Source organism: Sinohyriopsis cumingii, chromosome 18, assembly GCF_028554795.1.
Source record: "Sinohyriopsis cumingii isolate HCF-2022 chromosome 18, ASM2855479v2, whole genome shotgun sequence".
Taxonomy (NCBI): domain Eukaryota; kingdom Metazoa; phylum Mollusca; class Bivalvia; order Unionida; family Unionidae; genus Sinohyriopsis; species Sinohyriopsis cumingii.
The window spans coordinates 38,827,593-38,848,587 of NC_142978.1; the positions used below are offsets into that span (position 1 = coordinate 38,827,593).

At 33.7% G+C, this 20,995-nt stretch overlaps 1 long non-coding RNA gene across 1 annotated transcript in view; it reads right to left on the bottom strand.

Annotated features, from left to right (window-relative positions):
* The window catches only part of LOC149776439 (uncharacterized), a 112,256-nt gene that overhangs the window by 16,539 nt on the left and 74,722 nt on the right, over positions 1 to 20,995 (bottom strand). The gene's annotated exons all lie outside the window — the stretch shown is intronic.

Genomic DNA, 20,995 nt, shown 5'->3' on the forward strand with positions numbered 1-20,995 from the left:
TTGCTTCGATCCAGTGAAAAGTGACCTTATGCCCTGAATCGCCTGTGTGCAGGTCCGCAACGGCAGCTTCCAGTGTATCCACACCTGCCGATTTGCTGCTCGCTCATCACCACATAACTTGAATGCATATTGTTGGGGAGGAGAGCAATGTCCTACGCTTGAGTTGGATTCAACAACTTATTTGTTTCGCGGAACAAGGCAATAATTATCACCAACGTGCAAATGTAGTCAAAGAATTCGTTACTTAAAGATACTGTCGAAATTTCTACCTCTCCAATCTCTTACCTTTATTTGTCTTGGTATTTACTATCAATGACAGACTAGGGTTGTACCACATGGGGAAATACATTAAATCGTTATTTATCTAGTACTGATAAATTCCAGAAAAAGGCATGGTAAATAATTCCGAAACTTCTTATTTCGATCCCCTCTGATATTTTGTCGTCACGTCTGAAATAACTACTAATACAAAAACGAAATCTTTATTTTTAAGGTAATCATGACATATAAGTCTCTAAACAACCTTTCTCCAGATTATATATCTGATCTAATCGATCTAGAAGATCCAGTACTGTGCATACTCTCAAATATACCACTATAGTATGCATATCTATATTGTATTTAATATTTTTGTCCATGATTATAGATTGTAATAGTCATTTTATAAACAACATATTACATAGCTATTTTTGTCTATAGGTTGTAGGTTATATTTTAAGATAAATAATACTTGTACGTGTAGATAAAAATATTTCCTTCAATCTGCGTTTATGACATTAGTTTTCCCCCTTGGAGATTCCTGACCTTGTTAACAACTGAAATTGTTCTTGAAATGAACTTTTGACCCTCGTCCTGGTCCTCTTATTGTGTCTTATGTTTTTATATTAAGGTCGTTGAGGTGGAATCAGTCATTTAGTTGTCTACAGTTTCAATTTGAGACGATTAATTAAATTATTATTTGGAATTACAAAGTTCTCATTGATATTTTCGGACTAAATCACCACTTCGGGATTATTTTAAATTCATTTAGATTTTTTGGATTAGATCGTTGTGATACATCAATAATGTTACTACATAATCACATTCAAGATTGAAATTCATTCGGAACACCACTGAAATTCATTTGGAACACTTTATACTTTTGGACTTGTGGTAGAACGTTTAGGAATATTTGGGATTTTATTCCCACTAATGTAAGTTCTCTTTTTAAAGTTTCACTTTGTATTCTAGGGAAATATAATATTTCTTAATCCTACTAAATATATTGGTTTTCTCTTTTTTATGTTACTTCTTTTAAGACCAAAGAGTCATAATAACTAATGATAAACTCAATATTCCTCGGTCGATAGCCAACCATTTGGAAAGCTATTTTACTTTATCAGCACGTAGCTCTGTTATTCCTTTACCATGTCGATGCATAATTCAGCTTCCCCTGCTTCATTTAAAACCATATTAATGAATTAATTTCTTGACTAACTGGAAGGAAATATTAAAGCCTTCCAGTGCAGACATTTGAAATTGTAACCAGTGATTATGCTTATTTTTTAAAAATATTTTTAGGTATGTGTGTTTGTTTGCGTTTTATTATGTATGTTTGTATGATTTCTGACTGACTGAAATCTGTGCACCTGTACAAAATATACATTCATACATGCACCTGTTTACTGCTAGTTTTATACATTAACCATTTTCAATCAGTGTGTGATTGAAAATGGTTAATTTATAACAAAACAAATAGTGGTAAACAGATGCATGTATGAAAGTGGTAATTTCGTTGTAATTTGAAACGGTTACGGCACTTTTATAATAATGTGGGAAATACATTAATTTAGGTAAAAGCGATAAACATTTATGATTCGACAAAACTAACTACCTCAAGTGTAGCCATGTCGTTAGCAGAAATACTTGCAGAGCTTTCTCCAGGACGTTACGATCTGGTCGTGCCAGACTTGCAGGTGCTTGTCCTGTTTTTGTTTTATTTTGTCACCATGTTCTATTTTCTAGCAGTTATACCTCAGTCTTACAGAATGAATATCGAAATAGTAATAATTTCGACGGTTATACGAGCTGGATTATTATCATCAGTTTTCTTTTCACAAAATCGCTTAAAGTTTTTATTAGTGGATCATGGACTTAATTACTCCTAAATCTGTTTTAGACCGACAAATCTGTGGATTTAATTGCAAAATGGACAAGTTTACCTTTAGTTTATATAGCTGAACGGATTGTGGAGGATTATCTCCGTGCTTGGGAAAATGGGAAAACCTTAATATTATTAAGGTCATTTTTTTCTCTACAAATCAGAACAAGATAATTTTTTCAAGCTTTGTGGGGATCGGAAATCCCGCGCCCCTCCTCATTAAATGGTCGGTTTCTTATCAGTTAGCATCGACGACCATAGCATTCGTTATCATTATAGCGTCCGTTAGCTGCATTCATCAGAAATTTATCTTGACCAGTATCGTTATATTGCTGAACACAAATTTAGCATTTCATTCTTCACATTTGCTGAGATATTCACCGGACACACACACACACACACACACACACACACACACACAGAGTACTCATTTATACTTTTAATGTAACAGTAGTTTTTATATTTAACATTGATTAAACCTCCATTTGCATGCATTTAAAGTTCTTTCCATACTTAGGAAACATGCTGAAGAAGACAAAACGATATCTCGCTATAATAATACAAATTCTGATTTTGTTTCTCAGTCTGCAGTATGATATAGAAGTACATGTTGCACAGTTTTGAAACGAACGACAAACCATAGGGCTGAGTTAATAATTCCATCCTTCATTTTATATCTTGACTGACTGGATTAAATGTTCAGCGATTTGAAAAATTAGTCTTGAAATTTATAACGTGTTCATTTAATTTGACATGACTGACACGTGCATCGAATACTAACGTCAGCAAGGACTTCGTTAATAGATGAAATACCGGTTATATAACTCCAACAAATTGGATTAGTCTCTCTCGACAAATCGTGACGACAGCGAGTGAGAGGATGCAGGTCATGTATTTCCTGATAAAATTCGATTCCTGTAATTCGAAGAAGTTCTCCATTGGTTCAATGTTTTAGGAAGACATGGTAATAACACTTAACCGATAAGAAATCGCAAATAGACCCACGTGTTTGAGAAATGTCAGAATTGCTACAAGTTGCAAAGATAAATACATGCATTTAAATATGATCAAAATGTTACATCAATATGGGAGCGGTTATGAAAAAGTGAACGACGCAATATGTCAGCCAAAACTGTATAGTGTCACAGCTGTTGGGATGTTAAAATACATCCATTAATAAACAAAGCTGAAACATGGGGTCTGCATCATCAATTTGTTACTCTCAGACGAAATCAATCGGATAAGAAGTTTTTAATGGTAAAATTTAATTAAAAATAAAAATCACCAGAACGTGGAAAAGTTCCAAAAATATTTCCTGAAAGTAGAATTAAAAACAAGATTTATTGCTATATAAATCAATATTCTTGTTGGTATAATACAGAAATCGTTCCAGTTAATAGTTTTAATAATATACAGACAATTTTGTCCAACATGTCCAGTGACAAACTGTAGACAGACAGATTGACGGACACACACACACACACACACACATATATATATATATATATATATATATATATATATATATATATATATATATATATATATATATATATATATATATATATATATATATATATATATATGTTTACACACAAGCTGACAGACATACTGAATAATATGCAGATTGATAGATGGTTGTTTAGGTAACTTAGGGACGTTGTAGGCAAACAGATCATCAAATGAAAACAAATCTTAATACAATGGGTCCGTAAATGCATCCCTTATGATATGTTTTGTTGTCTGCAAGACAACCCGTCCCTACTTGTTCATGTTATCCTGATAGTCGTAGACACGTTATTAAACCGATGTTCAAGTTGTTGTGTCCAGTAGTATATTTGAATTTACACACAAATCAATTGGAGGCATTATATGCATAAGTAGATTTAAAAAATGAATTTCTTAAGAAGACACTGCAAAAATGGAGATAAAATAAATTCTGTATGTTTATGATCGATTTCTACAGTGTATTATCTTGCATTAAAAGTGCACTATTGCATAAAGTTTCAAAAAATTTACATTGTTTTCGTTAATTCTTTTAGATTCAAAATGCTGAAAAATATTCAAAATTAGCCTTAGTTTTCGATCTAAAAGGCTGAAAATCGTGTTTAAAGGTGGTCAAACTTCGAAGTACGTATGGCTTTCCTCGTTTCAAATTAAATCTTGTTGGCAAGTAATATGGTCAAGTAAAAAAACTGGTGATTTAACGGGCAAATAGCTTGGGTGGATGTTTATGCGTTCACATTAATTTATGTGATGATATAAGAGTACATACTGCTCTCGCCCATGGGATGAAAGAGTTTAAATACGTAGTAACGTATTCTACCATAACTAAAGCACTTTTTATACGCGGTTATCGAGGAGTGGTGGATAGGCTTTAAAATCTTCGTGTGATTGGATCGTGAGTGTCATCTCAAAGTGTTTCTGATTGTAAGTTTACGTTATCACATCTCTCTCTCTCTCTCTCTAAAATAATAAATGGACAAGTTATCTGTCTATTTATCTAAATAGTGAATACATGCTAATCCCAAGTTCACCCGTAGTGAAAGTTTTATGTTAATAAGTAAAGTTGTGTAAGAGTTTCAGCATGGACATTAACGACAGATTAACCAACACACATACAGGGACAAAGTAAATCCCAGTTTATTGACATGAAAATATAAAAAGAACTGTTTTGAACAGGTCGCAACTGTTGACCACTTTTAAGAAATCTAGTTAATTTTATTGGGGTTAATGAAACTTATCTTGAATGAATCAATTATGACCCTTAAAATGACAAACACCAATTTAGATCTTTGCCAACAAGATTTTAAATCTTTTTATTTTAAGAAACATTAACTATTCCCAGAAACTGGCCCCATTACAACAGCTATAATGAAATTTTAAAAACATTATGTGTATCTAAAGACTACTAGAGGTGATATAACAAAATTTCAAGTTTATGTCTTTAATAGTGTAAGAGATAAATTGCATTACTAATTGAGGGACGGACATGAATACATAATCCACACCTTTATTAAAGTTGCCTGGGGATAACAGTCATGCTATATTTTTATATATACTTATTTAAATTTTACGACTATCAATGATAATTATGAAAAAGTTTCAAATACTTTCAATACTTAAAGAACAATCCTTATTTACAAACCTTCTATGAAACAGCTTTTCAAGAAATGAGAAACATAAAACAAATTTAAACATCTTTGAACTTAATGACATAACTAATAACTACACGCATTAATTATGCTGACAAGACTTATTTTAATGTTCAATGCTAATTATGCTCCGATGGCCTAAGTGGTTAGAGCCTCCGCCTCGGATGCTGCAGGTCTCGGGTTAAAACCCCGGCCGAGTCATACCAATGACTTATAAAACTAATACTAGCAGCTTGCTCGTTAGGCGTTCAGCATGAAGAGGTTAGTGTTGGACTGGACGGCCTGTTGTTATGATAATGTGACTGGGTGGGACCTGATGCCACATGTCTGCAGTATGATGTCCCATCGTAGCGATATGACTGAAAAATTAAAGCTACGCTAAAAAGTCCAAATTACACACACACACACACACACACACACACACACACACACACTACAACTATAGACAAAATACATTCTAGCTGAATTTATGTAAAACTATCACTGTGATTTTAAATTTGCTGGAAACATCAATTCTAAATCATGGTATGAACTAGTCATTAATAATCGAGCGTAATAGTTAATTGTTTTGAGACGCGATGCTTTTCAAAATCTGAAAGTCTGACTTCGCTTTTCCATATATACCCAAATGTTAAACAATACTTTACGGGCCAGAAATCGTGTTTTTACAATGGCTACAATCCCCTAAATATGTCTATATTGTGTAATTTTTCACATTATGCAGTAGTGTTCATTTAACCGTTGCCTCCAGACATTTTTAATGCACACATCGATTGCAATAAGACATGTTGCAGTTTTATACCAATTATCCCAGGCTTGACTGATTTCCAATATACTGTCAGGTGTCATCATTTTAATTATACTTAGTACTACGTGTCTGCAAATAGAGAAATTAAATCCCAGAGAAATCAATTAATGTACAGGTGCATAAAGATTAATTTGTTTCCGCTAAAATACGTTCTTTGTAAACAGCATCTCCTGCTGTAGGAGATTCTCGTATTACGTTACAAGGCTTCATTCTCTTTTACTGGATGATACAATAATGAGTTGTTCTGCTCATTGTTTAGCTATATTTAACGGCACCCACTCTCCCAAATTAAGATATATGTATGCTATGTGATTAAATCCAAATATAGGATTAAAAATCTTTGTTTTACAATGTCTTTTTATGTAGATCTTAGGAACAGATTCCTTCCAGAAATTTGTAATTTAAAATATTTATAATAAAAAAAAACACTCATGTGAAGAAATTTTATTATGTTCGCTGATGAAGTGCGAAAAAAGGTCTAACAAAAGCAACTGGTTTTATTACAATACGCGAATCTATTTCGTATGCGCCAAGTTTTGGTATATACGTTTTCGAAAACTTTTGAAAGAAAAGAAAATTAATTTGCAGTGAATCAAATTCGTAATTATCTTGACTTGCGAAATCCTACGTCTTCTTACATCTCTTTCCATGGCGATTGATGAACGGAACAGTTTCAGTCTACGGCAGTCACACCTTGTACTGCATATTTCACATGCAAAACACACGCATATCTATTAGTAATTTTACTCAGAAGATGGAAACGTAATTGTCAGAGATTTTGTTAAGAAATGAAAAGACAAAGACTGTCACGTTTAATTGTTTATGTAATCCTATTTGCTTTGAAGAATGTCAGTTTTGAAGTTTACAAAGCTTAAAAATATCTTTTGAATCGTTGCATCTTGATGAATTTGATTCGTTGTTTGACAATACATCCATGTATGGGCTATCTGGAATGAGGTGACACATATCATTTGCATGTAATTAAAAAACATGATTTTGGTGTTTTGAGGGTTATATTGAGATGATTAGGATTTTATTGTTTTGATTATATACTGACAGCCTTATCATTGCTTTCTAGATTTTTTTTTAAAGTGTGTGCTGTTTTGCAATAAATGCAAACGTGTAAGAACTGGAAACTATATACAAAATGTTGTGTATGTATTTCCTCTGTTTTATATCTAAGTTTTAAATTATGAGGTAGACAGCGTGGTGGCCAGGTAGTTGTTAAGTGTGATTGGTTTCCATATTGGTTTCTCTTCGTGATAGAATCCAGCTTAACTTCAGATGAAAGATAGGAACTTCATACTATGTCATAATAAATCATATTTCAGGTGTTGTCTGGAGTATATTGAAATCGATAATCTAATTTGATTTGGTCAGATAAACAAGTTTACGATGGATTTCTCAACAGCAGATAGAGCGATATACTAGTGTAGACCAACGAATGATATTACTCATTTACTGTGCTTTCTGTCTTTAATGTCGTTGCACAAATTCAGCATGGAACAGAAATCATGTCTACATTAAATTATTGACAGTTACTATTTAGGTCTCAGTCATACCGTATACGTGCTTACCAATGCTGTCATTAAGGTGCTTTCTGAAAATAAAACTGGAAATCAATCAGTCAAAACAAATCAGTTTATTAAGACAGATATATCTCAATATATCGATACACACACACACACACACACACACACACACACACACACGTACGTACGTACATTATTACATACATACATACATACTTGCAATGCCAAATTCTATTTGCAATCAACAACCGTTAGTTCATATTATCCGTGCGCTTCATATAGTTGTATTAGCATGTTCGGAAATTAGTTTGAGATCATTTCGGAGCTGTAACAGTATAAAAATGTTATTTTTCGTATCTGTCCACAATAATCGACATTAAAATTAGTCGATAAACTTATATACAAAAGATAATTAAATTAGACAAAAGACTTATATACACAGGAGAGTTACAATTAAATTACAAGAAATTACGCATAATATTTTCTTTTCTTTCGTGGGTCATTATCGGTGTTCAAAGGTATAATTTAGAGCAACAACATATAAAAAAACATATAAAAACATTACAAAAACATTTAAAAAACATAAAAAACATATAAAAACATATAAAAACATTATATTATATCCATTACATTAGCAGAAAAACAAAATTATCTTAAGGTTAAAAAACACAAATATCCCAGCTCAAAATAAATAATTTCAGCATCCGAAAATAAAATGGATAGTCACTAACCGTCGTACACTCGAAAATGTTGCATGAAATTTTTGAATTTTAGAAGCTTACGTGATACGTGTATCATTGTGTAATTAGGTTGTTATGTGTTATGATTCTTCATAACAATCTCCCAATTTAAATGTAACAAGGGTTCTGATTGGATTTGCTGTGTTGTTGTGGGTTTTATTTGGGCTGCATCCAATAAAAAAGCGAAGCAGTATATACCGTTTGCGCTAGTTACGGATGCCAGCGTGGATAAACGACCCTTGTCTAGCAAAGATTATTGAAGGGTTCTTAAAAGAGGTAATACCTCAAATAATTTTTCTCTAATCAACCAACGACCACATATTTCTTCAATATATAAATAACGGCTGAGAAATTAACGTCCTAGAAACATCTTTCACTGTGTATCAAATATTACGACTCTTTGGTTTCAAACTTAGTAACAGACAAGAATGAAGACCATCAGGTTTTGTCAAATTCAAAATATATTTTATTCCCCTAAATTAGAAAGTGACAAATTTAAAAATAATTTTCAGTGTGGAGAATGAAATCCTAGACAGTCGCAAACATTATATCACAAGTCCAAAAGTATCGAGCAAGTCATATATATATATATATATATATATATATATATATATATATATATATATATATATATATATATATATATATATATATATATATATATATATATTTATATATATCGAAAAATACTTGTTTCCAGAAACGTGTGGCTTAACCCGCTGCGCATATGTGCTTATGTTTCTTCCTGTCGATTTGCCCAGCCTCAACCTCCTCTAGTGACACCAATTTATTTTTATTAATAATTTTTTTTATCAATATTTCTTTATTATCACGACTTAACCATTAATATTTTATCTTTATGTTTAGATTTTGTAGGGTTTTGTTTATAAAGTCTCTTGCAATTTTTGTATACATGCATTATTGCCTTAAATTTTGTAGTAGTTAGTGTTTCAGCTTGGTTGGAAGAGTATATTATTTTACCGCATTGCATTGACATTTTCAGACCTTTACCTTTGATCAGCACCATATACCCATTAATGTGCTGAGATGTTGTTCGAAGGGTTTATCTTCCCAGGTTTTCATGGGGTGGAATTTTTATCTTCCAAGATTTATCTTTATTCCAATTTGTTTACTTACGTTTTTTTTACACTTTAACTTTAATTGGCGCCATGTAACCAATATTTTGCCGACGTGCCGGTGGAACGGTAATATATGCATACATATTTTGCACAGTTTTACCTTGTAATATAAATACTTTATTTTTCTATCTCCTTGTGGCAATCAGCCGGGATATAAAACTAGAAGAAAATAATACACAGCAATATGAAACAATATCGCCATATGAAACAACCGATTTGCATCATCGTTACTAAGTGAGTGCCTCTGCCATCATTCGACTTAATATCCATAATAAATATTATCCCTGAGACACACAGATTGTAAGAGTCTTACAAAATAGTTTCAAACACTTGGCCTTATTACGTATATGTTTGTGATAATTTGCTGAAGTTAACAGTATATATCATAATTGTAATTTGAACTAAATTAAATTTCTCGTAAACGTTTAATTAAAATATATGTTGACAAAACATACAAATTTGTGCATACTCATTGGAGCACTTCCGTTGTCAAATTTTCTGTTTAGGAGGTGTTTAGTTTTGCACGTTGTCAAGCTCTTCAATTTCGGAACTCAGTAAATATTGCAATGAAAGTGATCGGTCTTGAAAAGCACCGGAACATAAGAAGCTGTATGAAACACGATATCCCGGTCATTGCGTAGGTAACTAATTCACACCAAACAATTTACTACTGTTGAGCTAATAAATTGCATAAAATCTCGTTTTCCTTTTTCTTAAATACTTGATCCCATCATGAAGTTATTTGCAGTTGTTTTGTTCTTTTTCTTTCGATTAGTTATTTTTATTAGCTTTCACAGATTTATTATTCTACGCGTGTTACATTTTTGCCCGTGTTTGCGTCTGTATTTTATTGTCACCTGAGAAAGACCTTCCTGTATAAGCCTGTTTATGTGCCAGATGTGTTGGTCTTTTGTCGCAATCGATCATAATTATATACATGATAATATTTGCCGGCATTTTATACGTTTTAAGGTCGCTTCAGTCAAGCTATTACGTTTTTGTCGGCTATATTCTTTTACCGTTCCCAATATGTCACTGTGCTGTCATATTTCAGCGAACGTGAAAATCCTTTATTGCCTTTTTCTTTTGGTTCATACAAGGATGTATCAGCCCCAGAAATGTGATATTCCCTGAGACCTCTGTTACATAAGACGTTAGGAAATGGAGATGGCAGAGCTAAATTTTACCAAATAAAATACATATAATTCTCCCATGGGTGTGCTACTAGATGAAGCTTTTGAATTTGCTGAGAGCAGTGATGATAGTGAATGATTTTTATCTAGCAGTAATGATTTTTATCTTTCATATCGACCCCATCAAGCAGTAATGATAGACAGTGTAAAGATTTTTATTTTTTATATAGACCCCATCAAGCAGTAATGATAGACAGTGTAAAGATTTTAATTTTTCATATAGACCCCATTAATAAATAATGATAGACAGTGTAAAGATTTTTATTTTTCATATAGACCCCATTAATAAATAATGATAGACAGTGTAAAGATTTTTATTTTTCATATAGACCCCATTAATAAATGATGATAGACTGTGTAAAGATTTTTATTTTTCATACAGACCCCATTAATAAATAATGATAGACAGTGTAAAGATTTTTATTTTTCATATAGACCCCATCAAGCAGTAATGATAGACAGTGTAACGATTTTTATCTTTCATATAGACCCCATCAAGCAGTAATGATAGACAGTGTAAAGATTTTTATTTTTCATATAGACTCATTAATAAAAAATGACAGTGTAAAAATATTTATCTTTCATATAGACCCCATTAATAAAAAATGACAGACAGTGTAATGATTTTTATCTTTTATATAAACCCCATTAATAAAAAATGACAGACAGTGTAATGATTTTTATCTTTCATATCGACCCTATTAATAAAAAATGACAGACAGTGTAATGATTTTTATCTTTCATATAGACCCCATTAATAAAAAATGACAGACAGTGTAAAGATTTTTATCTTTCATATAGACCCCATTAATACAAAATGACAGTGTAATGATTTTTATCTTTCATATCGACCCCATCAAGCAAAAATGATAGTGTAACGATTTTTATCTTTTGTATCGACCCCATCAAGCAAAAATGATAGTGTAACGATTTTTATCTTTCGTATCGACCCCATCAACCAGTATTGATATCGACCCCATTCAGCAGTAACGATAGGTAGTGTAATGATTTGTTCTTGTGGGGTTTAACGCCATTTTTCAGCACACGATGGGCTGGCTATACATGGCGGCCAGTATTAATGGTGGAGGAAGAACCCGGGAAAACCCCGGGAAGAACCACCGACCCACGAGAAGCTACTGGCAAGCTTTCTCACATACCCACATTGGCCGAATCCTAGACTCGATCCCACACAGACAGAGGTGAGATGGCAGTGATCTGTAACGGAGAGCGCTTTAGACCACTCGGCCACTCGGGGCGCCCGTAATCATTTGTATCAGTCATATCGACACCATTAAACTGTAATGATAGTGTAATGGTTTGTATTACACAGTAGGCATAGTTTTCCTATGTTATGTGCAGTTTCATATTTTGCATATTACCACAAACTGAAATATCACTTAATGTGATTCTGACTGGTTCAACTAAGTCCATGAAATGATTCTCTTTAATGATTGGCTGCGATTGTAGGAAAACTTTTTTAACCCCGCCTTCTGGAATGTTTTATTTTCAATGATCATTTCTGGCCGCCATTTTTAGAATCGACTAACGAAAAGGAATTGGGGAAAAATGGTCTCGTCTGCTTCAGTATGGCTAATTTACCTCCACAGGGGTTTGTTATCTCATGTATAACTATCATAACATGAAAACTGGCTAAAATCACAAGACAAAAGCAATAACAGCAACAAGTAAAACTATGGGTATTGTTTTTGTGAGGTGAGGGTTTAGTATGAGGCGGTATATCTGTAGCATGGAATCCACACTATATACTAACGTGGTTTAAATATTAATTAAATTAATATTTAAACCACACTTGTGAATAAACTCACCTCTGTTCACAGAGGAATGTGGACATAAACCGGTCTCTATACTGACAGAAGTTTATCCAACCACTGCATATTTACGCGGTAAATATGTGATGCAATTCTGAGACGAAATGAAATTTGTTTGCATATTCTGTGTCTACTGTTCCAAGTCAAGCACTGCAAATATCCTGTCACAAATGCATTACCGTAAATATGTGAATTTCTGCATCCAGTAAACCTTCTTTCACATGAACATCGCAATATAGTTGTGAAAGTGGCACTTTAAGGTATGTAAGCATCGATCGTCAACAGTACAGGTAGTGCATCAAACAATGCGACATCAAGCACATCTGACATTCTGCGCTGAAAACTGATTTTGTCTGTAAAATGTTCTGTTTATTCGGAAGGATACTTGTTCTTTGGCTTATAGTTGTAAGAACAGTATAATCTACTTTTAAACGTCAAATAGTTCAACTTTGGTTGGGCATTTCTTTTACGCACAACAAATGAACGGTGCATCGTCTGTCAGTTTTATAAATTCAATGTTAAATCATTACCTTTTTGAATTCCTCTGTTATTAATGGATATGAAAGATTCTGTCCAGTGAATGGAGCGTTATGAATCTTATACTAATTTTTTTAATAATAATAATAATAATAATAATAAACAAAATTATCATTATTATATTATTATTAATATTGATAACGTTGTTGTTGGAGCGAGTATTTTTCAACGTCTAATTCATATTTGACAGTACTCATATAAAATATGACTGATATTTATTCAATCAGCAGGACACTCTTAATTAATGGATGGGGAAGAATGTAAGTGTGTGTGTGTGTGTCTGGTTTGGATTTTTAACGTAGCTTTAACAATTTTTCAGTCATATCGCTACGATGTCTGCAGTGTGACAGTTTTTATAGTGATGTCTAGCACTGGGGCATCATGCCGCAGACAATGTAGTATGATGTCTCACCCAGTCACATTATCCTGACCCCAGGCCAACCAGTCCTAACACTAACCTCTTAATGCTGAGCGCCGAGCGAGGCAGCTGTTAGTACCATTTTTGTAAGTCCTTGGTATGACTCGGCCGGGGATCGAACCCAGGATCTCCCGCATCTGAGGCGGACACTCTAACCATTAGGCCACCGGAGCGGTAAAGGATGTAAATACATACTACGCTATTGGTGCAACTCTACAGAATGAGGATTCGTGTATTACACGTGGATGATACAGATTAGGTGTTGTTTGTTGTCATGAGTGTCTTTTTTATAGCTGTAATGGTGTGATATGTTCCGACAAACAATATAATTGAAAACCACATGATGTCAATGACTGTTGAACCGCGGCAATCGTTAAATTTGTTTAATTATAGTGTCTTAATAAGTCTAGAAGACAGTTAGCTTTGTCGCCTCTGTTGACTTGTGTTTTTGGCTGTAGATTGATTAAAATTAAATGGTGAAAAGACACTAAAATACAAACTATTGCCACTTAGAGACTATTTAAAAATCTTTTAATGACATATATTCTAAGTAATGAAAATTTGAAAAGTAGATTTAGATTCATTGATATACGGTCTGAGGAATTTATATGTGTAACCGAGTCATCATCATCATCATCATCATCATCATCATCATCATCATCAAACCCTTAACCCAAGAGGTGGTTGGGGCACCACAGTTGACTTGAAAACCAATTCTCTCCATCTTTCCATGTTCTCCGCTGCCTTTTTGGGAATCTCTAAATCCCATTCATGTCGACTCATTAATGTTGTCTTCCCACCTCTTTTTCTGTCTACCTCTTCTTCTGTACCCTCGCACTGTGTCTTGAGAGATTGTTTTTGCCAGTCCAGATGATCTTCAGACATTTTCGTACCACTTCAGTTTACGCTTTTTTACAGTGTCAAGAGGGCTTCATATGATCTGAGGCTCGTTGGATCCTGTTTTGGACTTCTTCGTTGATTACATGGTCAATATATGAGATGTCCAATATGTCCAATATCTTGCGGTAGCATTTCATTTCGAAGGTTTGAATCCTTCTTTTAGATCTGATGTCAGCGGCCATGTTTTACAAGTATACAGAAAGAAGGATATGACAATCGAGCGCATCAGCCTGATTTTGGAACCAAAAGCAATCCTAGTATCTTTCCATATTGGTCTCAACCTTGTTATTGCTGATGTTGTCTGGGCAATCATGCAAAGTAGTTCTAATCAGGAGCCCTCATCTGTGATAATTGATCCCAATTATTTGAAGCTTGTGACTCTTTCCAGCTTCTGTTCAATCACCTTTATTTCTGCACTGATGCCGTTGGTGTCGTTTATCATCATTTTTTTTTCCGGCGTTAATCTCAATACCATAAGATATGTTGTGTCGATGTGCTCAACCAAATCAGCCAGACCTTTTCTCCTCTCCTGCTAAACCGTCAATATCATCTGAGAAGCGAAGGTTGGTGATTATTCTTCCTCCAATGCTGACAGTGCCCTTGTGGTCACAGAAGGCATCCTCCATGATCCTTTCCAGAAAAATGTTGAAGAGTATAGGTGACAGTATACATTCCTGTCTGACTCCACCTGTTGTTCGAAACCAATCTCCTCTACTGCCGTTGATGAGGACAGCACTGGTGGCTTTGTCATAGAGATGCTCAACAACCTGCACAAGGTTTGAGCTGACTTTGCACTTCCTCATAGTTGTCCATAAGGCCGCATGTCATACCCTATAAAAGGCCTTTTTAAAATCTATAAAGACGTGGTATAGATTCTGCTGATGTTGAACGTATTTTTCGCAAAGGAGTCTGAGATTGGAGATTTGTTCTGTGGTGCTCCTTCCTGCTCTGCAGCAATAATTTTCTTTGCTTGAGGCTTTAGTCTGTTGAGAATTATTTTCAGCATGACTATGCGCGGATGATTGATCAGATGATCAGACTGATGGTTCTGTAGTTTTGGCATAGCTGTAGGTTTCCTTTCTTGGGGAGCACGATGACCAAGGACTGAGTCCATGTGGTGGGCCATTATTCTGTCTGCCATATCTTGTTGCAGATTATTTTCAGGACTGTGACTATCTCTTCTCCTCCTGCTTGAATGAACTGTGCTGGTATGTTGTCAACGCCGCTGACTTTCCTTTCTTTAGTGACCTAACTGCAATTTCTACTTCTTCATGAAGAATGGGGTTATCATCGATTTCTTTTGCCTGATGGCAATTTAGTACTGCGGGATTTCATTGGGTCTTATGATTGTACTGAGTACTGCAAGGCAAATGTTTATCATCGCTTTTATTTACTGTATTTTTGGAAGTGGAATTTTACCCACCCAAATTTGTTAAAAAATTGTTTTTGATTCTTTTGCAGATTGAATATAAATCTATTTTGAAATAAAAGAGGGTTTACAAAATGGTCTTGATACTCTTGTTACTGTTGTGACGAATTACGCCTAAAAGTAAGTACAAGACACAATAGTATGTGATTTCGAGGAAGAGAAAAGAATCTTGATTCTAGTAAATTCTTCTATGATGGGATTGAAGTATGAATAGCCAATACATTTGCTTTCCTTGTCATGGTTGTCACCTCAGGAAGTGAATGTAACGCAGAACTAGAAACCTTTTCTGGATAGGCTTCTAAAAATGTTTCTCCATACGTGTATAAACTTGCTGACATGCCTCTGTAAATTATTTGATGTTTTAGCGTGTGTGTGTGTGTGTGTGTGTGTGTGTGTGTGTGATTTGGATTTTTAACGTAGCTTTAACAATGTTTCAGTCATATCGCTAGGATGTCTGCAATGTGGCTGTTTATAGTGATGCCTAGCACTGAGGCATCATGCTGCAGACATGTAGCATGATGTCCCACCCAGTCACATTATCCTGACACCAGGCCGACCAGACCTAACACTAACCTCTTAATGCTGAGCGCCAAGCGAGACAGCTGTTAGTACCATTTTTGTTTTAGTTGTCCTGCTTTTGAATTATGGCACCGAAGTTGTACATGCTTTCGAGAGAGAGAGAGAGAGAGAGAGAGAGAGAGAGTTTGCTTTTGTGCCAAAGCATTAGGAGCGAGGAATGGTACATCAAATGAGATCGTTGATGGTGATTTGCCTATTTGGACAAATAGGTACTTCCGTATTTGTAAGTATTGGATAATAGTAAATTGTGTTAAGAATGGGAAATGTATTTATGCTGTCCACAGTTCAGTGTTGTATAGTACAGAACGGTAGCCTGTTAAACAAAATCGGATATTAACTGTAAAACGATTTCTAATATTATCGTTGATTTTGTGTTGCGTCAAGTATGTACACTGAATTATTACATTTTTAGCGTAGTCATGATATCATATCGACTGGAAATACCGTATTCAGAACACTATCGACATATCTGATTTAATAAAGGCTAGGCAATATAACTGTAGATGTCAATATTGAATTCTAAATAATCATATCATAATGTTGAATGATATCAGACAAGTATTATCAACACAGCCGTATGCATAACTAAAAATAATTGCATATTGATAATACAAGTGTAGATCTGTAACTAATATATATATATATGCATGTATATGTGTGTGTGTTGCACCAAAAATTATACATTTCTACGACACAATCGATTACTACGTGTATCATAATGTTTGGACCATTGTTTTAATTGCATTAAGCTTCATCGTGGTGTATGGTTTCCAATTCGGATTTTATATATATATATATATATATATATATATATATATATATATATATATATATATATATATATATATATATATATATACATACATAGAGAGAGAGAGAGAGAACATACATTTATGAGTGAAATAGTAAGCATAAATTAACTGATGGTAGGAGGTTGCCCTGGTGTATGGATACGTTTCAAGTTTACCATATCTGATACCAGACAAACGTAACTTGTTATGGTTGGTCATTTCAAATTGATTTATATATCGTATTTTGGTTTTCATTTATTCCTTTGACTGCCTTAGTTTGTCTTGAATAAAAATAACAAACCACGGATATATCTCATATTTGTAGAATCACTACATATATTAAAAAATAACTAAAATGTATACAAAAGCATATAGTAAAAATAACAGAGGCCAGATACTTATTAGTTAACTCACTATTTTTGTTTCTCTAACTCGCCATGCACATTTTTCCATTACCGGAAACACCAGAGGGATGTAACATGACAAAGTACCCGAGTCCATGCTTAAGTTATTTCGCTTCTGGATAGTGTGCGCATAAAAATGTCAAATACAGGATTTTTTTTTAATATAGAGCTAACAGGAAACAACTCTATGCCGTAATACATGAGCATTCTTGACAAATTGTAGCATTTTATTGGGTTCCGCAAAAGCAATGTTCCTGTTAAATTAAATATATCTAAATCATGTTCTTCTGAATTACAAATTGTTAAAAATTTTAAATTAACAATGGTTCTTCACAGAAACTTCAACAAGATGGGAACTATTGAAGTTATCTTAAATTCTGCCTCTCATTAATTCTAAAATTCTACATAAATAAAATTATCGTAAATCAAAGCACGGCAGGTTTTTTCTAAACTAAAATTCAATTACAAACTTTATACCATGTTTTGCCACTCTGCCAGCTCGTTCATACATGGAACTGTGAATTATAAACCCCTAGTGAATTTACATAATATTTTATTTAAAAGTTTTTGTTCTTATTTATAAACAGTCATGCTGGAACAAATGAAGAGAAAACCGCAACCCCAAGTAAAAGAAATGGGCATGTTACTAGACACATTTATACTTAAACAAGTGCTTGCATTGTTTTCGGATAGGAGGGTACTTTGAACTTTGAGAATGATAACCATGTTTTCACAAGGCTGTATTCCCCCACCGCGAAATATTTTAAAAGCATTTTGGCATAAACTTAAACCACCGATTTTAAGGTAAAAAAATTAAATTTTGGGAAATGTGGATAAAGACTAGGTCCATATGTAGCAAAGTGGCAAATTCCATGAAATAATTAAGAAAAGGATTTTATAAAATTGTATCATTCATTTCCAAACGATAACTTCAGGTTTGTGCTGAATCATACGATAAGCACCCTACGTTGATATCGAATTGTTTGAACGAACAGAACGTTCTTACACAAGAATATTGCACTTTTACAATAAAATTCTACATAAATCAATTGACTCCATCTTATCTACTACAATGTGCCGATGTAATTGCAAGCTATTTGTAATGAAGAAATAATTACATGTGGAACATCATAAGTATCAATTCTAGATCCACTCATACGTTTCCATTTCATAAAATCCCCGACCTGAACAAATAATAATAATAATAATAATAATAATAATAATAATAATAATTATTATTATTATTATTATTATTATTATTATTATTATTATTATTATTAAAATAATTAGTATAAGATTATAAAGCTCCATTCACAGGACGTAAACTTTCATATCCATAAGCAAGGCCGGTTTTATAAATTACTAACTTTTTCAGTGTATCTAATCCTATTTTGTCAAATAACATCTAAACACCAGTCTCAAGAGTCTCCAGTCGGGTTCTTACCTTTGCAAAAAAAAGAACGTATTAGTACTGAGCTTACAATAAAGTATCTAGATCTCCTACTTTTGTCTTATCATAGTGGTAAAGTTTTGGTTTAACTTAATCAGTAAATATAATGATGCTGCAGACCAGGCACATTCTCGATGTTTGCAAATATATGCGAGATCGCACTAACAGTTACCTCCTTTTCCGTTTTTCGTTTTCTAACCAATGTGTAGGATCAATAATAATCATTCGTGCCACTTTTCATGCTCTGTCCAAAGGATTATTACTATGATACAGAATGAATAGCAGTCCTGAATCTATAAATAATTAACGAAGTCTGATTGTTGTTTGAAGTCTAGGCCGTGGCTTCCCTTTTCGAGTGTAATTTATCGACACTTAAAATTGCCGAATTTACTTGCTGTCGAATATTGCTACGTTTGGCGCTGATTGTCAACATTTCTTTCATCTCGATGCAATTGACTCGTATGGCAAAGAAATGCGCCATGATGATCTGAAGTCCAGACTGAGACCTGCGCCATTACGAAATTGCGCAACTTTTGTAAGAGGACTGGGCTAATGATGCTGATCTTTGATGTTCTGTTATCATGCATACAAATATCCCTCATAAAGAACAGAAATTGCAGACCAGTCTGGTACCGATACTAACAAATTCAAGACGCGTAGGCGGAATTGGCAACTTTGAGACAAAAATTGTGGGAAACGCAAGCAGAAAGGAATGATTGACGTCTTAACGAGGCAGAGAAAAAACGTCTACAGTTTCAAAGGCCGAAATTCAAAAAGAATTAGAGAAAGCAAGGAAGGAATAAAATGGACTGATATTTACTCTAAGTCCTGATGACCATTTTATTGAAATTATTTCTTTAAGGCAAGTGACTGCCTTCACAGACATGGCCATGAAAAAATTAAAACCTTTAGGCCTGAAGAATCCAGGTGAGTCTGCTGATAATTCTGATGTACCTGCAATACGTTTAGATGTATGTTTCAATAAAGTGACTTTCACAAATCATGTTTTGGCAATAAAATCATCAGGAAAAATGTTTGTTTCAATAGAAATGGCAGCACTAAGCTTTGTACTATATGTTAACGCAAGACGTTTAATTATTTGTGGCATATGAGCTGTAGTCTTCAGATAATTTGCCTAATCGGATCCAGACAGGATAGGACAAGCCGGATCCAGACGGGATTGGACTAGTCGGATCCAGTCAAGATAGGACGAGTAGAAGCAAATTTCTGGAGAAGATTGTGTATTACTCCAGAGTTTATCAAAATAAAGTTTTATAGTCATATTATGATGCTCACCTGAGAAAAACTGAATTGCTTGAGAAGAGTCATGGAGTGATGACCCTCACAGCATGGACGTTCCTGTTATATATATATATATATATATATATATATATATATATATATATATATATATATATATATATATATATATATATATCAACGAATGTAACAATTAGACAAAGCTTTTAGCTGGAAATGTATGTTCAGTTAAAACAGATGAGTTTGCATGAAATGATCACGTATTAGGAATTCAACAAAGGAAACAAAGTAGAAAAACAAAATGTACATCCTTCGAGAATTCACATAATGTAAATGTAGCTTAATTAGAAATACTCTTTAGGGAGACAAAAATACCTATATGTTGTTTGCATTAATTCAACAATAGTAAATTGATTAGGGCAGTTGAATTTGATAACATAATAGTGGAATCACTAAAAATTTCAGTTACCACAAGAATGAATATATCTTATCTTAAACCCCCTTTGTACGATTGTAAAGGAAAAAGTCTGCGAAATTTTTTTAAATATGGGTTCCAATTCCTTAAAGACAATCTTCTGAGTTAGCGCTGACGCATGATGCTAGCTTTAAGTTTGTCAAAATCATTAGCGGGCTTTAAGGAATCCTATAGTCCTGAAAAATTCATTAAAGGAATTTAATCATTCTGGAATAA